Source organism: Schistocerca cancellata, chromosome 2 (assembly GCF_023864275.1).
Source record: "Schistocerca cancellata isolate TAMUIC-IGC-003103 chromosome 2, iqSchCanc2.1, whole genome shotgun sequence".
Classification (NCBI taxonomy): domain Eukaryota; kingdom Metazoa; phylum Arthropoda; class Insecta; order Orthoptera; family Acrididae; genus Schistocerca; species Schistocerca cancellata.
The window spans coordinates 272,594,496-272,616,853 of NC_064627.1; the positions used below are offsets into that span (position 1 = coordinate 272,594,496).

A 22,358-nucleotide genomic window follows, 5' to 3' on the forward strand; every position below is an offset into this window, starting at 1 on the left:
GTGGAGTATTTATTACTGTCAGAAGTAGTTTACCTTGTACTGAGATTGAAGTAGATAGCTCCTGCGGAACAGTTATACTCGACAATCGGACTAAACTATTAATTGGATAGTTTTACCGAACCCCCCCCCCCCCCACGCCGACTCAGAAGATATAGCTGCTGAATAGTTCAAAGAAAACTTGAGTCTCATTTGAAATGGGTACCCAACTCATACAATCATAGTCGGTGGTGACTTCAATCTACCCTCGATATGCTGAAAAATTATACGTTTGAAACCGGCGGCAGGCATAAAACGTCATCCGAAATTGTACTGAACGCTGCCTCAGAAAATTACTTTGAACATTTAGTTCATCGGTCCCCTCTAAGGGTAAGTGGTTGCGAAAGCATACTTTACCTCTTAGCAACAAATAATCCTGGACAAATAGGGAGTATCATGACGAATGCAGGGCTTAGAGACCACAAGACAGTTGCTGCTACGCTGAATACCGTAACACCCACAACCATCAAAAAGAAACACAAATTACATCTATTTAAACATGCTAATAAAAATGCTCTTAACGCCTTTTTAAGAAGCAGTCTCCACTCCTTACGATCTGATTTCAGAGAGACAGACAGCAATTGCGAGACATATGGCACATAAATTAATAAATGGTGGTACTGGTCCCCCATGGTACGCAAAACGGGTCAGATCACTGTGGCGGAAGCAACGAAAAAAGCATGCTAAATTTAATAGAACGCAAAATTCACAAGATTGGCAAGGTTTTGCAGAAGTTCGAAATATAGCTCGTACTTCAATGCGAGACGCTTCTAGTAATTTCCACAACGAACTCTGTCTTGGAATCTGGCAGAAAACCCAAAGAGATTCTGGTCATACATAAAGCACACCAGTGGCAAGACGCAATCAATATCTTCACTGCGCGATAAAAACGGTGAAGTCACTAATGACAGTGCCACTAAAGCAGAGTTATTAAACACGGTTTTCCGAATCTCCTTCACCAACGAAGACAAAGTAAATGTTCCTGAATTCCAATCAAGAACAACTGCCAAGATGAGAAACATAGAAGTAGATTAATAAAGGCAACGCCTCCGGTCCAGGTTGTGTACCAGTCAGGTTCCTTTCAGAGTATGCTGATACAATAGCTGCACATTTAGCAATTATATACAGCCGCTCGCTCGCAGAAAGTTCCGTGCCTAAAGACTGGAAAATTGCTCTAGTCACATAAATACCCAAAAAGGGAAATGGGAGTAATCTCCTGAATTACAGGCCCACATCACCAACGTCTGTCCGCCCCTGGTAGCTGAGTGGTCAGCGCGACTGAATGTCAATCCTAAGGGGCCGGGTTCGATTCCCGGCTGTGTCGAAGATTTTCTCTCCTCAGGGACTGGGTGTTGTGTTGTCCTAATCATCATCATTTCATCCCTATCGACGCGCAAGTGGCCGAAGTGGCGTCAAATCGAAAGACCCGGCGAACGGTCTACCCGACGGGAGGCCCTAGTCATTCATTCACTAACGTCGATTTGCAGCAGGGTTCTGAAACATACACTATGTTCGAATACTATGAATTACCTCAAAGAAGACAATTATTGACACATAGTCAGCACGGATTCAGAAAACATTGTTATTGTGAAACACAATTAACTCTTTGTACTCATGAACTAACGAGTGCTATTGACAGGGGATGTCAAATAGATTCCATATTTTTATATTTCCAGAAGGCTTTCGACACCGTTTCTCACAAGCGTCTTCTAACCAAACTGCGTGCCTATGTAATATCGCCTCAGCCGTGCAACTGGATTCATGATTTCCTGTCATAAAGGTCACAGTTCGTAGTAATATACGGAAAGTCATCGAGGAAAACAGAAGTAATATACAGCGTTCCCCAAGGAAGTGTATTGGCTCTCTATTGTTCCTGATGTACCGAGTGATCAAAAAGTCAGCATAAATTTGAAAACTTAATAAACCACGGAATTATGTAGATAGAGAGGTAAAAACTGACACACATGCTTGGAATGACATGGAGGTTTAGTAGAGCAATAAAAAAACAAAGTTCACAAAATGTCCGACAGACAAAAACGTCAGTGACTGCTACCGTCACGAGTGAGAGGTAAGCCGATATGTTACAGAATCGCATCATCCCCAGCCTAGCTGATAAACACCAGCTGCAACGTACGATGTTTATGCAGGATGGCGCTCCACCCCATATTGCTAGACGCGTGAAAGATTTCTTGCGCGCGTCGTTTGGTGATGATCGTGTGCTCAGCCGCCACTTTCGTCATACTTGACCTCCCACGTCCCCACACCTCAGTCCGTGTGATTATTGGCTTTGGGGTTACCTGAAGTCGCATGTGTGTCGTGATCGGCCTACATCTTTAGGGATGCAGAAAGACAACATCCGACGCCACTGCCTCACCATAACTCCGGACATGCTTTACAGTGCTGTTCACAACATTGTTCCTCGACTACAGCTATTGTTGAGGAATGATGGTGGACATATTGAGCATTTCCTGTAAAGAACATCATGTTTGCTTTGTCTTACTTTGTTATGCTAATTATTGCTATTCTGACCAGATGAAGCGCCATCTGTCGGACTTTTATGAACCTTTGTTTTTTTTTGTTCTAATAAAACTCCATGTCATTCCAAGCATGTGTGTCAATTTGTACCTCTTTATCTACATTATTCCGAGATTTATTCAGTTTTCAAATTTATACTATATTTTTGATCACCCGGTATTTTAACGACATAGGAGACAATCTGAGTAGCCCTATTATATTGTTTGCAGATGAAATGCTTATTCACAGTCTTGTAGAGTCATCAGATGACTAAAACGAATTGCAAAGTGATTTAGATAAGGTATCTATATGGTGCGAAAAGTGGCAATTCACCCTGAATGTGAAGTTATTCACATGAGTACTAAAAGAAATCCGATAAATTTTGGTTACGTGATAAGTCACACAAATCTGAGGGCTGTAAATTCAACTAAATACTTAGGGATTACAATTACAAATAACCTAAATTGGAACGATCACATATATAATATTGTGGGTAGAGCAAACCAAAGACTGCGATTCATTGGCAGAACGCTTAGAAGGTGTAACAGGTCTACTAATGAGACTGCTTACACCACGCTTGTCCGCCCTATTCTGGAGTATTTCTATGCGGTGTGGGTTCTGCGTCAAGTGGGACTAACAGATGACATCGAAGAAGTTCAAAGAAGGGTGGCTCGTTTTGTACTATCGCGAAACAGGGGAGATAGTGCCACAGACATGACACGTGAATTGGAGTTGCAATCATTACAGCCGGCCGGAGTGGCCGAGCGGTTAAAGGCGCTGCATTCTGGAACCGCACGACCGCTACGGTCGCAGGTTCGAATCCTGCCTCGGGCATGGATGTGTGTGATGTCCTTAGGTTAGTTAGATTTAAGTAGTTCTAAGTTCTAGGGGACTTATGACTACAGCAGTTGAGTCCCATAGTGCTCAGAGCCATTTAGAGCCAATCATTACAACAAAGGTATTTTTCGTTGCGACGTGGTCTTCTCATGAAATTTCAATCACCAGTTTTCTCCTCCGATTGCGAAAACGTTCCGTTGGCACCCACCTACATATGGAGAAATCATCATCACGGTAAAATAAGAAAAATCAGGGCTCGCACAGAAAAATTTAAGTGCTCGTTTTTCCCGCTCGCCGTCCGAGAATGGAACGGTAGAGAGACAGCTTGAAGATAGTTCATTGAACCCTGTACCAGGCACTTTATTGCGAATAGCAGAGTAATCACGTAGACGTAGATGAAGACAAAATGAAAAAAGGGGTTGGCTTTCCGGGGAAATTGCTAAGCGATGGTTTAACTTTTGTTTCGCAATTTCACTACAATTCGTATAGATATTTGTTTCCTTTATTATTAAAAAATGTGGATAATTATTAAAAATGTAGATAAATATTGTGTTAGTTGTAAGATCTAGGTGACAAATTATATTTTTGTTTTGTGAGCATTTTTGTAACCTTCTTTGTAGAATTCATGAAAACAAAATAAATACTATAATTTTGTAACATGTCAGAATATATTTGATATTTTTGATCCTCAGAACGTAGTATCAGTATACACATTCTGCCCAGTCGCGTATCATTTTGTTGTTCACTTGTACGAAAAAACGTCGTCTAGAGTATGCTGATAACACACAAAACATACCTACGGGTATACACGCAGGGTTGAAGTAAGACACGCCGAATGACCACGGTGAGCACATGGGCTATATCAAAATGCCCACCAGTGGGCATATGGCGTTCAACGTGTTAGGACCTAGAGGTCTGCTTTAGGCTGGAGGGATAGGGGGGCGGGGGAGCAGAGAAGCGTGAAGGCGAGCGAGCGCATGTTCTCTGTTTTCCCAGTTAACGAAATTTGGAAAGACGCTGATCTGATTAGGAGTTTGTGTGCTGAACACAGCTGTATACAGAGTGTTATCGTCAAAATCGCCTTGTGGCAATTGTGCAAAGTAACTTACGCAGTACCTAATTGCATTTCTCTGTCTATTATACTGTACTGTGTGATTTGGCCATGCCCTGAAGTTAGCTTGTACAGTGTGCTGAGGTACTGGCGGTAGCAAAAGGTTACGTTAAAACGACTCTGTTCAATGTTCGTAAGCTGACTGAAAGTATGAGTACCGTAAGGTAACTGCATGAAAAGCTCATATGCCTTTACGTGAGATAATCCTGTGTTAGTAAATCCATTGTTCCTTGCTTATAGAGAATTTAGAGGCTTGTGTTTAACTGCGCTGCTGTTTGTTTTCCCATGGTTATTCACCCCCATATTCTTGTGACTTAAAAATTTTTCTGGACTTCCTTGAGTTATTACGGCAGTTCCTGTTGAAAAGAGTGTGAAAGATCTATATTTAACTGTAATGGGAACTGTTCTTCCGTGGGTTATGACGGCCGTTTGTCCAAAAAGTAAATTATACCTAACATTTCCTGATCTGTTTCGGTCGTTGTTCCGTGAAGGATAGACCAGTCTTAATTCCATTAAATTCTTGTGTGTTCGGCATTGGCCTGACAGAGCCGTGTTACTAATGTTTAACTTTCTTAGCTGTTCGGCAGTAAGGCGGCTTCTTTAATACTACCTTTTATTTCCTTTCAAATTTTTAATCAAAGAACGGTCTTGCTCAAAGAAAATCTGTATATTCATATACTGATACTGCCACTTAGTCAAGCAAAATTATGCCTTGAAATGTGTAAATTACTTAGCCGTTGGTTGTTAACGCCCGCGTGCTTAATACGATGTTATTTATCCTTCTAAATAGTTTAACTTTTTAATCGTCAGTTTCGGCCGTCCTTGCTTAATGAAATTTGCAGATTCATATACTGGAACTGCCAGTTAGTCAGGGTCATTCTCTCAGTAAATTACGCTTTGTGTTGTTTGATTTACTTAGCTATTGATCAGTAACGGCCGCTTTCTTTATACTATGTTATATTTTTTAAACATTTAAGTTAATTTTTATTACTGTTGAGCCACGGCCTTCTTTGCTTAATGAAAGTCTGCATATTTATATACTGATACCGCTAGTTTGTCACGGTCGTTCTCTCAGTATAATTACGCGTTGCATTTTGCTCAAATTAGTAGTCTGTTTAACGTTTTGCTTTAACAGCATTCCCTAACGAAATGGGTGTTTTTCAATTAGGTAAACTTGCACAACACCGTCATAGTCGGCTGTGGGTATGTTGTTTGTTATATTGCTGGTCAGCATGGCGGTTTGGGATACAGAAAAGTTTTAACGAAAGTAATTGGGAACCTCTAAGTTGAGATATAATTGGGACTGCTCTCTGAATTAGTAGACTTTAGTCCTTTTTAAAAAAAGATTAACTGTCCTGAATTTATTTAGGACAAGAAATTTAAACCAATTACAGATTTGATTGAAACTAATAGTTAATAGTTAATGAAACGTGGTACTTACTGGAATTAAGGAAAATGTGAAAGGTAGGACGGACCAGTATAAATAACTTCCTTTTCACACAACCTGTTTATTTAACAACATATAAACTGTGTCTTACGGATAATCAAAGCATTTAACCATAAATTTTTTTAACAAAATGAACAAATTTCCAACATTATTTTGACCTTAAACCTCAACTTCAGTAAGCTTTTAATCTTTGCAAATCAAATCTTAAGTGCTGTATTGCAAAACAACAAACAATATGACAATGATTACAAGACGGCAGGACCCGCAGCCCGCCAGTATTCTGGTGAAACAGCGCTGTTTACTACCGCGCTAGACACAGTCTGTCCTATTAACTGCCCTTCTGCGCCAGATGAGAACTATATAAGCACCACTGATGACAAGAGCGATACAATTACTGAAAAGAAATTACGTAACTATTAATTTGAAAGCTGTATGTCGAAAGGTTCTGGGTTAAGATACGCACCTGTGCTGAAAGGTTAAACAGATTAGCAAATACTGTGACAATGATAAGGCTTACTTCAAAGCAACCATCCTCTTAATTTCAATCGGCAACGAAGATGCGTCTGGACCCTAACCCATCCCTTCTGACAAATGACTAAAGGCCTGGTGACTGTTGGCTGTTACTAATTTCAAGGTTAAACTTATTGTCGAGTTTGCTGGGCTCCCATCGGACGCCTCCCCATGTGGCGGATAGAGGAAGGCTCACCAGATATGGTGGGTACCGGGGAAATAAAATACCCGGGGTGGACCACAACTAGCAACTGCTGCCTTGTAGTATGATATTGGCCTATCAAAGGCTAAAGGAAGAAAACCTTGAGTAAAATTTACCTGGTCCTCCGGGTTGCGGGTTGTGCAGTGGGCCAGCTCCTCACTCACATAAAAACTTGTTTTTTTTTTGTCATCAGTCTACTGACTGGTTTCATGCGGCCGGCCACGAATTCCTTTCCTGTGCTAACCTCTTCATCTCAGAGTAGCACTTGCAACCTACGTCCTCAATTATTTGCTTGACGTATTCCTCTACAGTTTTTGCCCTCTACAGCTCCCTCTAGAACCATGGAAGTCATTCCCCCATGTCTTAGCAGATGTCCTATCATCCTGTCCCTTCTCCTTATCAGTGTCTTCCCCATATTCCTTTCCTCTCCGATTCTGCGTAGAACCTCCTCATTCCTTACCTTATCAGTCCACCTATTTTTCAACATTCTGCTATAGCACCACATCTCAAATGCTTCGATTCTCTTCTGTTCCGGTTTTCCCACAGTCCATGTTTCACTACCATACAATGCTGTAATCCAGACGTACATCCTCAGAAATTTCTTCCTCAAATTAAGGCCGGTATTTGATATTAGTAGACTTCTCTTGGCCAGAAATACCTTTTTTGCCATAGCGAGTCTGCTTTTGTTGTCCTCCTTGCTCCGTCCGTCGTTGGTTATTTTACTGCCTAGGTAGCAGAATTCCTTAACTTCATTGACTTCGTGACCATCAATCCTGATGTTAAGTTTCTCGCTGTTCTCATTTATACTACTTCTCATTACCTTCGTCTTTCTCCGATTTACCCTCAAACCATACTGTGTACTCATTAGACTGTTCATTCCGTTCAGCAGATCATTTAATTCTTCTTCACTTTCACTCAGCATAGCAATGTCATCAGCAAATCGTATCATTGATATCCTTTCACCTCGTATTTTAATTCCACTCCTGAACCTTTCTTTTATTTCCATCATTTCTTCCTCGATGTACAGATTGAAGAGTAGGGGCGAAAGGCTACAGCCTTGTCTTACACCCTTCTTAATACGAGCACTTCGTTCTTGATCGTCCACTCTTATTATTCCCTCATGGTTGTTGTACATATTGCATATGACCCGTCTCTCCCTATAGCTTACCCCTACTTTTTTCAGAATTTCGAACAGCTTGCACCATTTTATATTGTCGAACGATTTTTCCAGGTCGACAAATCCTATGAAAGTGTCCTGATTTTTCTTTAGCCTTGCTTCCATTATTAGCCGTAACGTCAGAATTGCCTCTCTCGTCCCTTTACTTTTCCTAAAGCCAAACGGATCGTCACCTAGCTCATTCTCAATTTTCTTTTCCATTCTTCTGTATATTATTCTTGTAAGCAGCTTCGATGCATGAGCTGTTAAGCTGTTTGTGCGATAATTCTCGCACTTGTCAGCCCTTGCCGTCTTCGGAATTGTGTGGATGATGCTTTTCCGAAAGTCAGATGGTATATCGCCAGACTCATATATTCTACACACCAACGTGAATAGTCGTTTTGTTGCTACTTCCCCAAAATGCTAAAAGACCTAATAATATGCCTCGGAAAAATTGGAACTTTGGACGATGAACTGGCGATGAGAAACGGAAAATGATGTTTGGATGCTGGAATGTGCAAGGTATTTCCACTAAAAGAAATTTACTACCTGCAGAACTTGACATGTTCAACATGGATGTTGTCGTATGAGGTGCCATTGGTTACAAGTCTCGGTCACCTCTTGTTCACATTGACGGCACTTCGAACAGTGGACGTTACATTTCAGATGTGTCACGACCCGTGGCTCTACCCTTCATTCGATCCCTGTGAAGCCCTACATTTCAGCAGGATAATGCACGACCGCATGTTGCAGGTCCTGTACTGACCTTTCTGGATACCGAAAATGTTCGACTGCTGCCCTGGCCAGCACATTCTCCGGATCTCTCAGCAGCAGTGTTTTCAATGGTGGCCGAGCAACTGGCTCACCACAATACGCCAGTCACTACTGTTGATGAACTGTGGTATCGTGCTGAAGCTGCCTGTGCAGCTGTACCTGTACACGCCATCCAAGCTCTGTTTACTCAATGCCCAGGCGTATCAAGGCCGTTATTACGGCCAGAGGTGGTTATTCTGGGTACTGATTTCTCAGGATCTATGCACCCAAATTGCGTGAAAATGTAATGACATATCAGTTCTAGCATAATATATTTGTCCACATGAATACCCGTTTGACATCTGCATTTCTTCTTGGTGTAGCAATTTTAATGGCTAGTAGTGTATGTACAGTTCAAGTTTCACTAAGCTATGTTACTTGGCATTGACATGTCATGGCAAAGTTACTTCCGTCCTTACGTTTTGCACTCCAGTGTGTAATAGGAGCGGACAATGAAAATAATATGAAAAATAATATGAAAGACAGATTACAGGAGATAATGGGTGTATCAGTTACGTGGAAATGAAAATCATATAACGAGAATGAAAAAACAAATTGGAGAAAATTGAACCACGATTTGAAGGAAAAATACCTTGAAAGTGACCTACTCTTACCGAGACTTATTACGAAGTTCCGGACATTCTCAATTATGTTGCGTAAAGCCTGCAGTGACTTGGCTTTCATTATTGTCCTGTGTCGACGTCCACTTGTTCCGAAACCAGAGCGAACGTTTTGCCAGCACTCAATTCCTGCCGTCTGCCCTTAATATTCTGCTGGACAATGCTATTCACGAGCTTTGGAGTGGGCGACGATTAGAGCCGCTCCCTTTGGTCGCGTACCGTAAATTAGTTCGCTGCAGTTCTCCGACAGTCCCGGCGCCACGGAGGGCCACAGCTACCGCCGGCAGTATTACACTCCAGGAAATGCTAAACAAGTTTTCTGCGTGTCTGGTTTCCACCGGAATCGCGTTATTAGAGAAGTTTTGTACATTCTTGTGCCGTAATTCTTGTGTCGTAATTGATGCTTCTACCTATAACACTTTCTGCAGTTCACTCTCCAGCCACGTAATGGTGCGCGGAATATTCGACAGGTCTCTGATTACACTGAAGAACAAAAAACGGAACTCTTTTTTGTCTCGGGAACAAAAATATATGAGTCTGATAATACTGTTATCTCCTGAATCGAAATACGATATCGGTTTTTCCTTATCACGCAATGTTTCCAAGAGACGGTCATTTATTATTTCAAGTACTTCAATAGTTTGCAAATTCTTAACTATACAATACTCGAATATTCTGACTCACTTGTAAAGTAATACATTTCGATTTTCTGCTATACTATGCCTGGGAGCATCCCTATTGACGGTTTAACAGCAATCGTCCTGCATATTAGGACTCCAATTGCCATGATACCTCTCCTCCATAGCTGAAATCTTTTGATGAAAGTGTTCCCCGTGCTCATCGCTCACTGCGCCAAATATTCTGGGAAGAAATCTAGGTACGAGCGCAAGAACTGTACTGTTAAGAACATACAACAACCCAAATTTTTTAAGGTGGTATAAGACGGTTGACAATGTCACGACAATTTTTCGCCTTTACATTTCCCATAAAGTTGTGTGAGTAACTTTTCCGAATACCTGCCGAGCTGCTTTCTCCCGTCATTTCAATAGTTCCTCAGAGTTTTCATTGTGCATTAGTGATCGTTTCTGTAGATGCACAAATATTAATTATATAAGACACAAAGCAATCATAGATATTGGCAGCAAGTGGGCATTGATTGAAATCAACAGGGAAAGTGGAAATTTGTGGCGGACCGACATTCGAACCCGGGTCTCGTGCTTACTAGTCTGTTGCGATGACCACTGGGTCATCCTTTTTTTAATTATCAGAGTGACCCGTTAGTATCATGAAACTTTACTAGACAACAGTCAAATCATCATGTAATTTAAGCTGCAAATGGGAGAAAAAAATCAATTATAAGAACAAAATAATAAATTTAAAAAGGAAAAGAAACCGAGAACATAATCGAGAAACCACCATTAAGTTCTCGTGACATGTATAAATAATTTTTATACAGTTTTAAGTATTTTATTAGTTCTTTTAAATCTTTATTTATCCTGTATTATATATATATATATATATATATATATATATATATATATATATATATATATATATATATATATATATATATTACAGGGTGTTTCAAATATGACCGGTATATTTGAAACGGCAATAAAAACTAAACGAGCACCGATAGAAATACACCGTTTGTTGCAATATGCTTGGGACAACAGTACATTTTCAGGCAGACAAACTTTCGAAATTACAGTAGTTACAATTGTCAACAACAGATGGCGCTGCGGTCTGGGAAACTCTATAGTACGATATTTTCCACATATCCACCATGCGTAGCAATAATATGGCGTAGTCTCTGAATGAAATTACCCGAAACCTTTGACAACGTGTCTGGCGGAATGGCTTCACATGCAGATGAGATGTACTGCTTCAGCTGTTCAATTGTTTCTGGATTCTGGCGGTACACCTGGCCTTTCAAGTGTCCCCATAGAAAGAAGTCACAGGGGTTCATGTCTGGCGAATAGGGAGGCCAATCCACGCCGCCTCCTGTATGTTTCGGATAGCCCAAAGCAATCACACGATCATCGAAATATTCATTCAGGAAATTATAGACGTCGGCCGTGCGATGTGGCCGGGCACCATCTTGCATAAACCACGAGGTGTTCGCAGTGTCGTCTAAGGCAGTTTGTACCGCCACAAATTCACGAAGAATGTCCAGATAGCGTGATGCAGTAATCGTTTCGGATCTGAAAAATGGGCCAATGATTCCTTTGGAAGAAATGGCGGCCCAGACCAGTACTTTTTGAGGATGCAGGGACGATGGGACTGCAACATGGGGCTTTTCGGTTCCCCATATGCGCCAGTTCTGTTTATTGACGAAGCTGTCCAGGTAAAAATAAGCTTCGTCAGTAAACCAAATGCTGCCCACATGCATATCGCCGTCATCAATCCTGTGCACTATATCGTTAGCGAATGTCTCTCGTGCAGCAATGGTAGCGGTGCCGAGGGTTTGCCGCGTTTGAATTTTGTATGGATAGAGGTGTAAACTCTGGCGCATGAGACGATACGTGGATGTTGGCGTCATTTGGACCGCAGCTGCAACACGGCGAACGGAAACCCGAGGCCGCTGTTGGATCACCTGCTGCACTAGCTGCGCGTTGCCCTCTGTGGTTCCCGTACGCGGTCGCCCTACCTTTCCAGAACGTTCATCCGTCACGTTCCCAGTCCGTTGAAATTTTTCAAACAGATCCTTTATTGTATCGCTTTTCGGTCCTTTGGTTACATTAAACCTCCGTTGAAAACGTCATCTTGTTGCAACAACACTGTGTTCTAGGCGGTGGAATTCCAACACCAGAAAAATCCTCTGTTCTAAGGAATAAACCATGTTGTCTACAGCACACTTGCACGTTGTGAACAGCACACGCTTACAGCAGAAAGACGACGTACAGAATGGCGCATCCACAGACTGCGTTGTCTTCTATATCTTTCACATCACTTGCAGCGCCATCTGTTGTTGAAAATTGTAACTACTGTAATTTCGAAAGTTTGTCCGCCTGAAAATGTACTGTTGTCCCAAGCATATTGCAACAAACGGTGTATTTCTATCGGTGCTCGTTTAGTTTTTATTGCCGTTTCAAATATACCTGTCATTTTTGAAACACCCTATATATATATATATATATATATATATATATATATATATATATATATATATATATAATTTTTATATAGTCGTAGAATCTAAAGGCAGAAGAACAGCGAGAGCAGATTATACTCTAAATAGCAAAGGAAGAAAAATTGCAGTGTGACTACAAGGATAGTATACGCTCATGTGTATATACACGTCATCTATATACATTTTTAAATAGAACTGGGGTGATAGTGAGTCAAAGACAAAACAAAACGAGCAGGTAAACTAGGAGAGAATGAGCTGAAGCAAATCAGGTGGTCACATACGCAACAAAGAAAACACCTATCACCATAAAAATGAAATTAACCAACACTTTGCCGACGGAAAACAAGATGCAACATGAATGAGATTTTCACTCTGCAGCGGAGTGTGCGCTGATATGAATCTTCCTGGCAGATTAAAACTGTGCGCCCGACCGAGACTCGAACTCGGGACCTTTGCCTTTCGCGGGTAAGTGCTCTAGCATGTGAGCTACCGAAGCACGACCCACGCCCGGCCTCACAGCGGCCTCGCAGGAGAGCTTCTGTAAAGTTTGGAAGGTAGGAGGCGAGATACTGGCAGAAGTAAAGCTGTGAGGCCGGGCGTGAGTCGTGCTTCGGTACCTAACATGGTAGAGCACTTGCCCGCGAAAGGCAAAGGTCCCGAGTTCGAGTCTCGGTCGGGCACACAGTTTTAATCTGCCAGGAAGTTTCAAGATGCAACATGTTGGCGAAGAGCTCTCGATATCGGGTCATTCGCAAGCATGTCAAACAGGCCATGATGATGTAGTGCATGAAGTTCATATACTCTTCCCCATCACCTTCTACAACATAACGAAGTGTCCCAGCTACCACATAACGGTATGGGTTTTCGACCGTGGAAACAAGGAAAATTCCGGGTACACTGTGATGTCCGTAGTGCATTATGTCTCAGAAAATCGAGTAAGGAAGGCCTATTGCGTCCTAATCCTAGACCAATTTGCCTATGACCACAAGTACAGCGATGTCGTATCGTGTCTGTAGACGTGCAACGACTACATGTATACGTGTCACTAAGCCCAATACGGAAAAGACGCTCATTCGTTGGAATCAAGTTATTTACTGGCTTATACCAAGAGGACATTGTATGCATCGGTCAAATCGGAAGACTGAAACTGAACCAAACTGTCGTCCAGGTTGTTTGCAGCGATTCTCTTTCAGCAAGGTTTGGACAAGGGACTGGTTTTCAAGTCTGTAGGACGGGCCTCCATAAAACGTCAGCTCCTAAATAGCTCACCGCAAGATAGAAAGTCACGAATGTGTTTTAATTTATAATTTATGCGACCAACGTCAGTATGGGGTTCAAGACTACCAGGACGGACACAGCGGAATAAACGAGACGTGAATGTGTGAGTCTCTTGAGTCATCATGAAAACAGAACGTCGCACATATAGAATCTGCGTCTTCTTTCGTGTATCAGCCAGGCCCGACCCCCCAAAGGAGCACCTCATACCATAAGCGAAAGACACGTCTTTTCCATAATAACCGACCAGACAATTGCTGTAGTTTCTTTACCGTCATCGAGGGAAGCGGATAGATTTGGATCACGTAATAAGCTTTGCATAAGAAATATGTATCCAGTATTCGGACTTTCTGTACCAGGGTAAACTTCCTGAAATTTTTCCGTGACAGACTTCCATTTGAGCATCGCCATTTTGAGTGAACAACGATCAATGATTCCTATGGAACAGCCATATCATCAAAACCTCGCAAAGTAAGAAGCCTGCATTTACCTTCGTTAACTAGTGCACCTCATCTCCGACAGTAATCATTGATTACAGCCTTCAGTCGAGGTATCTCCAAAGAACTGCGGAGCAAAATCATCACGTCATCCGCGTAAGCACGAACAGCTGTAGTCCCTCCGGAAAGCGTCCAACCTTTCAGCTGGGATGCTAGCGTCCGAAGTAGGGACTCAGAAACAAAACAAACGTAGCCACTGACAGCGGGTTTCCTTGAGGTATTCCTAGAAGGATATTTATCGGGGGCGTCAGTTGGCCATTAACAACCGGTAAACAGATTTGAGAGCACTCACCATGTGTCAACAGTAAAACCGACTGCCCCAGAATCCGAAGCACAGTCTTGATTAACACGATCAGATGCCTTATCAAAATCTAGGAAAGCAAGGGCACAATCGACAAACGTTACAGCAGCAACCGAAACCAAGTCACGACGCTAGACTGTAGGGGTAAGAATGGTACGACAAGGTACACAGCTTCGATGTTTTGCAACAATCGTCTCCATCAGAGCTGACACCCTACTATTAACTGCCCTCCCCACAATCTCACAGCGAAAGTTTAACAAAGTAATTGGGTGACAGGTATCAGAGGAAGCCGGCACAAAGTGTTTCGGGATTTACAAAATTTTTCCCACTTTGAACGAGGTCGGCACTACTCAACCACTTAACACTTCATTCAAAAAGTACGTAAAGGTAGCACCCAACAGCTGTCAAATGCGCACGTAAAATTCCTTGGGAAGTCCATTATGGCGTATCACGTAATACGAGAGAAAGCAGCGTGACTTGACGTGACGGTGCTAGAGAGAGAGACAAAGATATTCTTTATTAGTCTGTGGCGGTTAGCGCTCAGATAATTATTCTTAGTGTAGGAAATTTTTGTTCTTGTTCGGAAGTAATTCATTAAGAGTTTTTCATTCCTGTGAAGTAGAAATCTACGGCATTGCGAGATTTTGAAGGAAATTGTATTATATATCTGTATACAAGCCAGTGAACAGATAATTCATGTTAAGAGAAAAATTTCATTGACTCAAAAGTCAGTAAAAGGTTGTTCATTTCAAGAAGGTACGTGTTTATTCCACAACTGACGCATACTTCAATTAATAAATATCAGCTCGGGAACATTTCCGACGGTAGCCCGCAACTACGCGCGAGAACGAAATTACTGTGCTGAAAAATGTGTCGGTACAATCTTCAATAAACCCAGTGCGAACGTCAATTGCTGAGAATACTGATTTGTTATCCCACTTGATGTCAAATCTGACCATCATACCACAAGGGATTAACGTAGTAACGAATAATGTTCAAGCATTGGAGACTCCGCAATCTAATTTTTGCAACAGCACAATCCACTTTTGCAAATGATATTAATCGTAAATCCCAAACACTGGAAACCGCACAATCTAATTTCGCAACAGCACAATTCACTTTCGCTCAGAAGCAACCCAATAAAATAAAATCAATAAATGATAATATTACTGAAAATTACAAAGTTTGGAATTAAAACAGAGTCACCTGCTTGCCACTCAAACACAACTCAACGTTACGGAAGAACAGCAATACAAAGAATTAACAAACAAATACAATGATACCTTATATCGTCAAGATAAGCTAAATAATCAAGTGCAAGGGGTTTCCATGTACAGAACACCATTTCACAGGGCGTGAATACAATTACGCACGACAACGAACAAGCAATTATTGATCTTACTCGAAGGGTAGACAATCTTAGTCTCGAAGGTGAGAACCATATAGAGGAACTTTTCAACGAACATAAGATTGCATTTTCTAAAGACATAGAGGATTGGGCGGAAGAGCAAACCGAGACGGCGCGAAATTATGTTGATCAAACCTTGACAGTAACGGTTGCTAACGTGCAGGTTAACAACGAAACTGCACAAGGATAACTTAAATCAGAAATTCAAGAGATTCAGGAGAATATAGGAGAAGAATTTCCTGCTTGGAAGGTATAGACTGAAAATGCACTCGAAGTACGCCAGAAAGGTTTAGTTAATACTAGAGGGGCACCTGTTACCTGCAGTTTATCAAAAGCAGACATTATTCCTGACGAAACCAGTGAAACCGAATCCGTGCAACATTATCCATGTATTGGTGCGTAAGCACGTAATCAACAGGAATAAAATTATCAGGAATATCATCCACCACGAAATAGCCAACAGAATACACCTGTAAAAAAATGAAGAGAAAATGCTTAAACGTCGTAAATTTCAGATATTTAACCCCGAAAGGGAAGCGATCAATCTCGTTGTCTTTGTCAATCAATTAGAAGGATACGGCCACGAATGTGGACTGAACAACAAAAAATTATGTACGTTGCAGGATTTATACATGGAGATGGATCGACGTGGGCGTCAGAAGCATCCGAATGGTGTCAAGAATATGAGCAATTTGAAAGCGCTTTCTTGCACAAATACTGGAATAAGGGAGTGCAAGAAAGACTACGCAAGGAAGTCTTCGACGCAAAACCATTTTCTTTCAAAAATGGATCTTTAAGGATATATTTCGAGAAGTACATAAATAAAAGCAAATACTGGAATGAACCAATCCCGACACAGGATATCATTAGAATATTAAAATCCGAACTTACCAACTGAAGTAAAGGAAAACTTGTACATGTGCCTGAACAACATGTGGAAGATTTTTTAGCCAAATTGGATTAAACAGACATCTTGTTCGAAGAATCACGTGTTCGCTATACCCAACCATGTTACCAATCTAACGAATATAAAAGCAATAACAAACCGTATGATAAACAAACCAAAGAGAATGGAGGGTATTGAAACAAACCTTTTGCACACAATTCTCCAAACCCACAGGTGAATTATTTCCAGAAATCTTGTAATGAAAATCCAGACCAGAGTAATCATGGCCAACAAGGAGAGGAAAGGATATTATCAAGAAGGGAATCATCAGCCAAAACGCCGATCTCAGGAACAAACCCAGGAGTATCACAATCAACCACAAACTTCAGGTTGGGAGCCAAACGTCAGTGCAATGGGATGGCGAAACCAACCACCAGTAATAACTGACGTAACGGAGCAAACATCTACCAATAATGGACAATCGACAAACTGGACTCGACTATCAGAAGCCCCGACGGCGCAGTCGAGGAAGTTTTGAGGGGCGAAAATTCAATCGTCAATTTTTTCCGGTATAATGATGACAGATTACTAATAAAAGAACTTCAGCAAGATATGATGCCTTGCCAAGAGGAACATACCGCTGAACCTGTTGCGAAAATTCATGCGGAAATTGAAGGCAAGCTACTTTAGACACGGGAGCAGCAGTCAATGTCGTTTCTGAGAAGTTATTTCAAAAAATACTTCAGAAAGTAAATCCCCCGATTTACCACTGTTCAATGTTGTAGGATTGTAGACCCTACTGATCATACGTCTTCTCATGTTAAAGTGCAGACTCAACTACAGTTAGATGTAGGAAATCTAGCTATAAACTGCACATTCCTTGTAATAGAAAAATTGGTTGAGGACTGTATATTGGGCGTTGAAGAATTTAGAGAGAGGAATTGGCATTTAGATTTTCTTCTGGGCCGTGCCAGATTTACAATAATGGATCAAAGACATGAGGTGCATCTTCTCAGGGAACATAGCAGTCATGGAAAGTATTGTTTTGAACGAAAACTGCAAATCCAAAGGATACAATGCGAACCGCACGGGAATACCAAATCAATTATTTGTAACCAATCTTAAAAACTGCAGATGTGGTGTATGAAAAAGTTCAAGAACATGAATATTTACAGCACCATTAAAGATAGCAATTATACTATCTTCTACATAAATATCGTAAAGTCTTTGAAGAAAAGCCTGGTGTAATCAAGGAATACACATGTCATTTAGATGTGATTCCACACCAATTATTCTGCCGTACTTTTTATCCAGTACCGTGGCGTCAACGAGAGGCGGTTGATGCGGAAATCCAGCAGATGCTTGAATGGGGGCTGATCGAACCTACGACGCGTCCATACTGTAGTCCTCTTCATGTTGTCCCGAAAAAGGGAGGAAAAGATAAGAATATCATGCCACTGTGAACTCATCCGGAAAATATCGATAGGTTAATTCAAAGGGTCGAAGGGATAAAACACTTACCGGATAATGATCTCAGGAGTTCATTTTGGCAGGTGGCGCTAGACGGACAATCAAAAAATACACCGTATTTGTACACGCACGTAGAAGCTACCAATTTAAGGTTCAACCTTTCGGGCTAAACGTGAGCTAGGGAGATTTTATAAATGCTCTAGATTACGCATTAAGACCTGCAATTCGAAGCAGTTTAGCTCTGTTTGTGAACGACATGCTCATCGCTAAGATCACATGGAAGGAGCACGTCGATTTACTGTGGAGAGTGTTGGAACGTTTCAAGGAAGCAGACATAACTGCAGATCCGCAGGTCCCATTTTGCTCGGGATAAAATTAAATTTCTGGGTCATCTTAGAAATGAAAGGGGAATCTTACTGGACTCCGAGAAATTAAATACACTCCTAGAAATGGAAAAAAGAACACATTGACACCGGTGTGTCAGACCAACCATACTTGCTCCGGACACTGCGAGAGGGCTGTACAAGCAATGATCACACGCACGGCACAGCGGACACACCAGGAACCGCGGTGTTGGCCGTCGAATGGCGCTAGCTGCGCAGCATTTGTGCACCGCCGCCGTCAGTGTCAGCCAGTTTGCCGTGGCATACGGAGCTCCATCGCAGTCTTTAACACTGGTAGCATGCCGCGACAGCGTGGACGTGAACCGTATGTGCAGTTGACGGACTTTGAGCGAGGGCGTATAGTGGGCATGCGGGAGGCCGGGTGGACGTACCGCCGAATTGCTCAACACGTGGGGCGTGAGGTCTCCACATTACATCGATGTTGTCGCCAGTGGTCGGCGGAAGGAGCACGTGCCCGTCGACCTGGGACCGGACCGCAGCGACGCACGGATGCACGCCAAGACCGGAGGATCCTACGCAGTGCCGTAGGGGACCGCACCGCCACTTCCCAGCAAATTAGGGACACTGTTGCTCCTGGGGTATCGGCGAGGACCATTCGCAACCGTCTCCATGAAGCTGGGCTACGGTCCCGCACACCGTTAGGCCGTCATCCGCTCACGCCCCAACATCGTGCAGCCCGCCTCCAGTGGTGTCGCGACAGGCGTGAATGGAGGGACGAATGGAGACGTGTCGTCTTCAGCGATGAGAGTCGCTTCTGCCTTGGTGCCAATGATGGTCGTATGCGTGTTTGGCGCCGTGCAGGTGAGCGCCACAATCAGGACTGCATACGACCGAGCCACACAGGGCCAACACCCGGCATCATGGCGTGGGGAGCGATCTCCTACACTGGCCGTACACCACTGGTGATCGTCGAGGGGACACTGAATAGTGCACGGTACATCCAAACCGTCATCGAACTCATCGTTCTACCATTCCTAGACCGGCAAGGGAACTTGCTGTTCCAACAGGACAATGCACGTCCGCATGTATCCCGTGCCACCCAACGTGCTCTAGAAGGTGTCAGTCAACTACCCTGGCCAGCAAGATCTCCGGATCTGTCCCCCATTGAGCATGTTTGGGACTGGATGAAGCGTCGTCTCACGCGGTCTGCACGTCCAGCACGAACGCTGGTCCAACTGAGGCGCCAGGTGGAAATGGCATGGCAAGCCGTTCCACAGGACTACGTCCAGCATCTCTACGATCGTCTCCATGGGAGAATAGCAGCCTGCATTGCTGCGGAAGGTGGATATACACTGTACTAGTGCCGGCATTGTGCATACTCTGTTGCCTGTGTCTATGTGCCTGTGGTTCTGTCAGTGTGATCATGTGATGTATCTGACCCCAGGAATGTGTCAATAAAGTTTCCCCTTCCTGGGACAATGAATTCACGGTGTTCTTATTTCAGTTTCCAGGAGTGTACAATCAAAAACTTTGCAGTTTCAACAGCTAAAAAGCAATTAAAGGGATTGCTCGGAGATGCCTCTTTTTTTCAGGCGTTTCATTTACGACTACTCTATTAATGCAGAACTGTCGTACAGCTGTTTGCGCAAAAATACTCCGAGGGTGTGGACACAACAAAGCCAGAATGCATTTGAAGCAATAAAACATGCCTTAGTTAACTCACAAATATTATATCATCCATATATGAGTCAAGAATTCGGTTTAATGGCAAATGCTTCGAAAATTGAAATCCGTTCCCGTCTTTTCTAAGTAAAAACGACAAGTGGAAAAACAACTTTCTGCCCTAAAGCTTTCACTAGCCGACTCTTAACTGCTGGTAAAAAAACGTATACTACTACAGAAAAGGAAGCATTGGCCGTAACCTGGTCATTTAAAAAATTTGGCTATTACTAGTATGGAGCAAAGACAACAGTATACTATTACCACAAAGCGTTAAGTTTTTTGCAAACGTGTAAATCACTATATTCCAGACTTGCAAAATGAACGCTCTCACTCCAAGAGTTTCAGTTTCAAATGAAATACATAAGAGGACAGTATAATTTCACCGCCGATGCACTGTCAAGAATGCCAGGCGGTCATTTGTCAACAGTCAACATCACGGACAATCCATCTGAATTCATAGTTCTGTTAATGAATGATAAAATATATAGGAAACATTTTCTTAAAATGTGTAAAAACATGGGAAAACTACAAAATGAAGATCCTCGTAGGCTTTAAATAAAAGAAGCTCTAGGAAAACCCGGAAATGAAAATCTGAAGCGATTGTACAAAGTTGAGGACGACGTCTTATTGTTCAAAGGGCATCTTGATTCTGATAATTGGAAGGTGCGTATTCCCGAGAAGAAAGAGGATGACTTAATTTTGTACATGCACATCACTTGGGGACATTTTGGAGTGTTAAAATTGTGCTCAGAAGATTCAAGCATATTACTACCTCCCAAATATTCGCAGAAAAGTGCAGCGACAGTTAAGGAAATGTAAAAATCTGCCAGCTAGCTAAACAAGGAAATTTTCGTGTGATGGATTCTCTACGTCGTATTATACCTACTAAACCGCTATCGATCATTTCGGTCAATGTCTGTGGTCCTCTACCGTCATCAAGAGGAGGATACAAATATATTGTAACTTTTCACGAGATATTCTCCAAATATGTCAAACTTCATCCGTTAAAATCAACTACTGGTGCATCAATAGCCAAGAAAATGGTTAAAGATTATATAGTCAAAGTAGGCAAACCAGAGGCTATTCTTTCTCACAACAGGTCAACGTTCACTGGACTTCATTGGAGGCAAACACTAAGCAGCTGTGGTATAAAAGAAATTCTAACATCAGTGTACCACCCTTTTGCAAATCCTGTGGAATGAATCTTTCGTGAATTAAATCGGTTCATGAGAACATATTGACACAACCAGCAAAACCAAATGAATCTATTATCTTGACATTTTTCGAGAAATTGTGAACAATATGACACACACTATGACAGAGTGCACTCCATACAAACTGATGTTTGGAAAACCGAAATAGATTGACTGGATTCGACCAGTCCTTAAAGTAGCAATTGACAGAATGTCTGTACAAAAAAAAGTACACCAAGCCTTACTCAATATAATGGAAAAGGCGAAGGAAAGAAAAATCTATTTTTACAATCAACTAGGAAGAATAAAAACATATAAAGTGAAAGACCAAGTTTCAGTAAAAACTCATCCTAAGGCTTCACTTATACAGAGGAGGTACAAAAAATTGCAATTATTGTATCAAGGACCATTTATGATTACAAAAATACCTCATCCACAGGCCTATGTTCTGAAGGATGCGAAGTATGAAAAGGTGAAAGGAATGTATCCTCATCACTTGTTGAAGGAATTTCACGATGACAGAAAATTCTGAAGGTTGAAGATACTATTCATATCAAATAACATTGATTAGACAGTTTTACATTGAAACTATGAACCATACTTACGATATTTTGTTTCTTTTTGCAATTTAGTAGTTAGTTTTTCTTTTCAGGCATAATGTTCGAGATGAATGCAGGCATTATGTATTTGTTTTTCAATGTAGAGATACGTTTTCTTTTCAGAAAGCAGAGAATTGAGCTATAGTATGACTGATTTCCTGTAATTATTAGTTAATTAATTAATAATAACTTCAATCATGTATCACAATGCATAATGACCATGGGTTAGTGATTCAAATTAGTCTGTGGCTTTTTTTTTGCTTTTGTCAAATTTGACAATGTCA

At 41.8% G+C, this 22,358-nt stretch overlaps 1 protein-coding gene across 1 annotated transcript in view; it reads right to left on the reverse strand.

Annotated features, from left to right (window-relative positions):
• Window positions 1-22,358, reverse strand: part of LOC126153215 (uncharacterized) — a 206,824-nt gene that overhangs the window by 135,522 nt on the left and 48,944 nt on the right. The window lies entirely within an intron of this gene.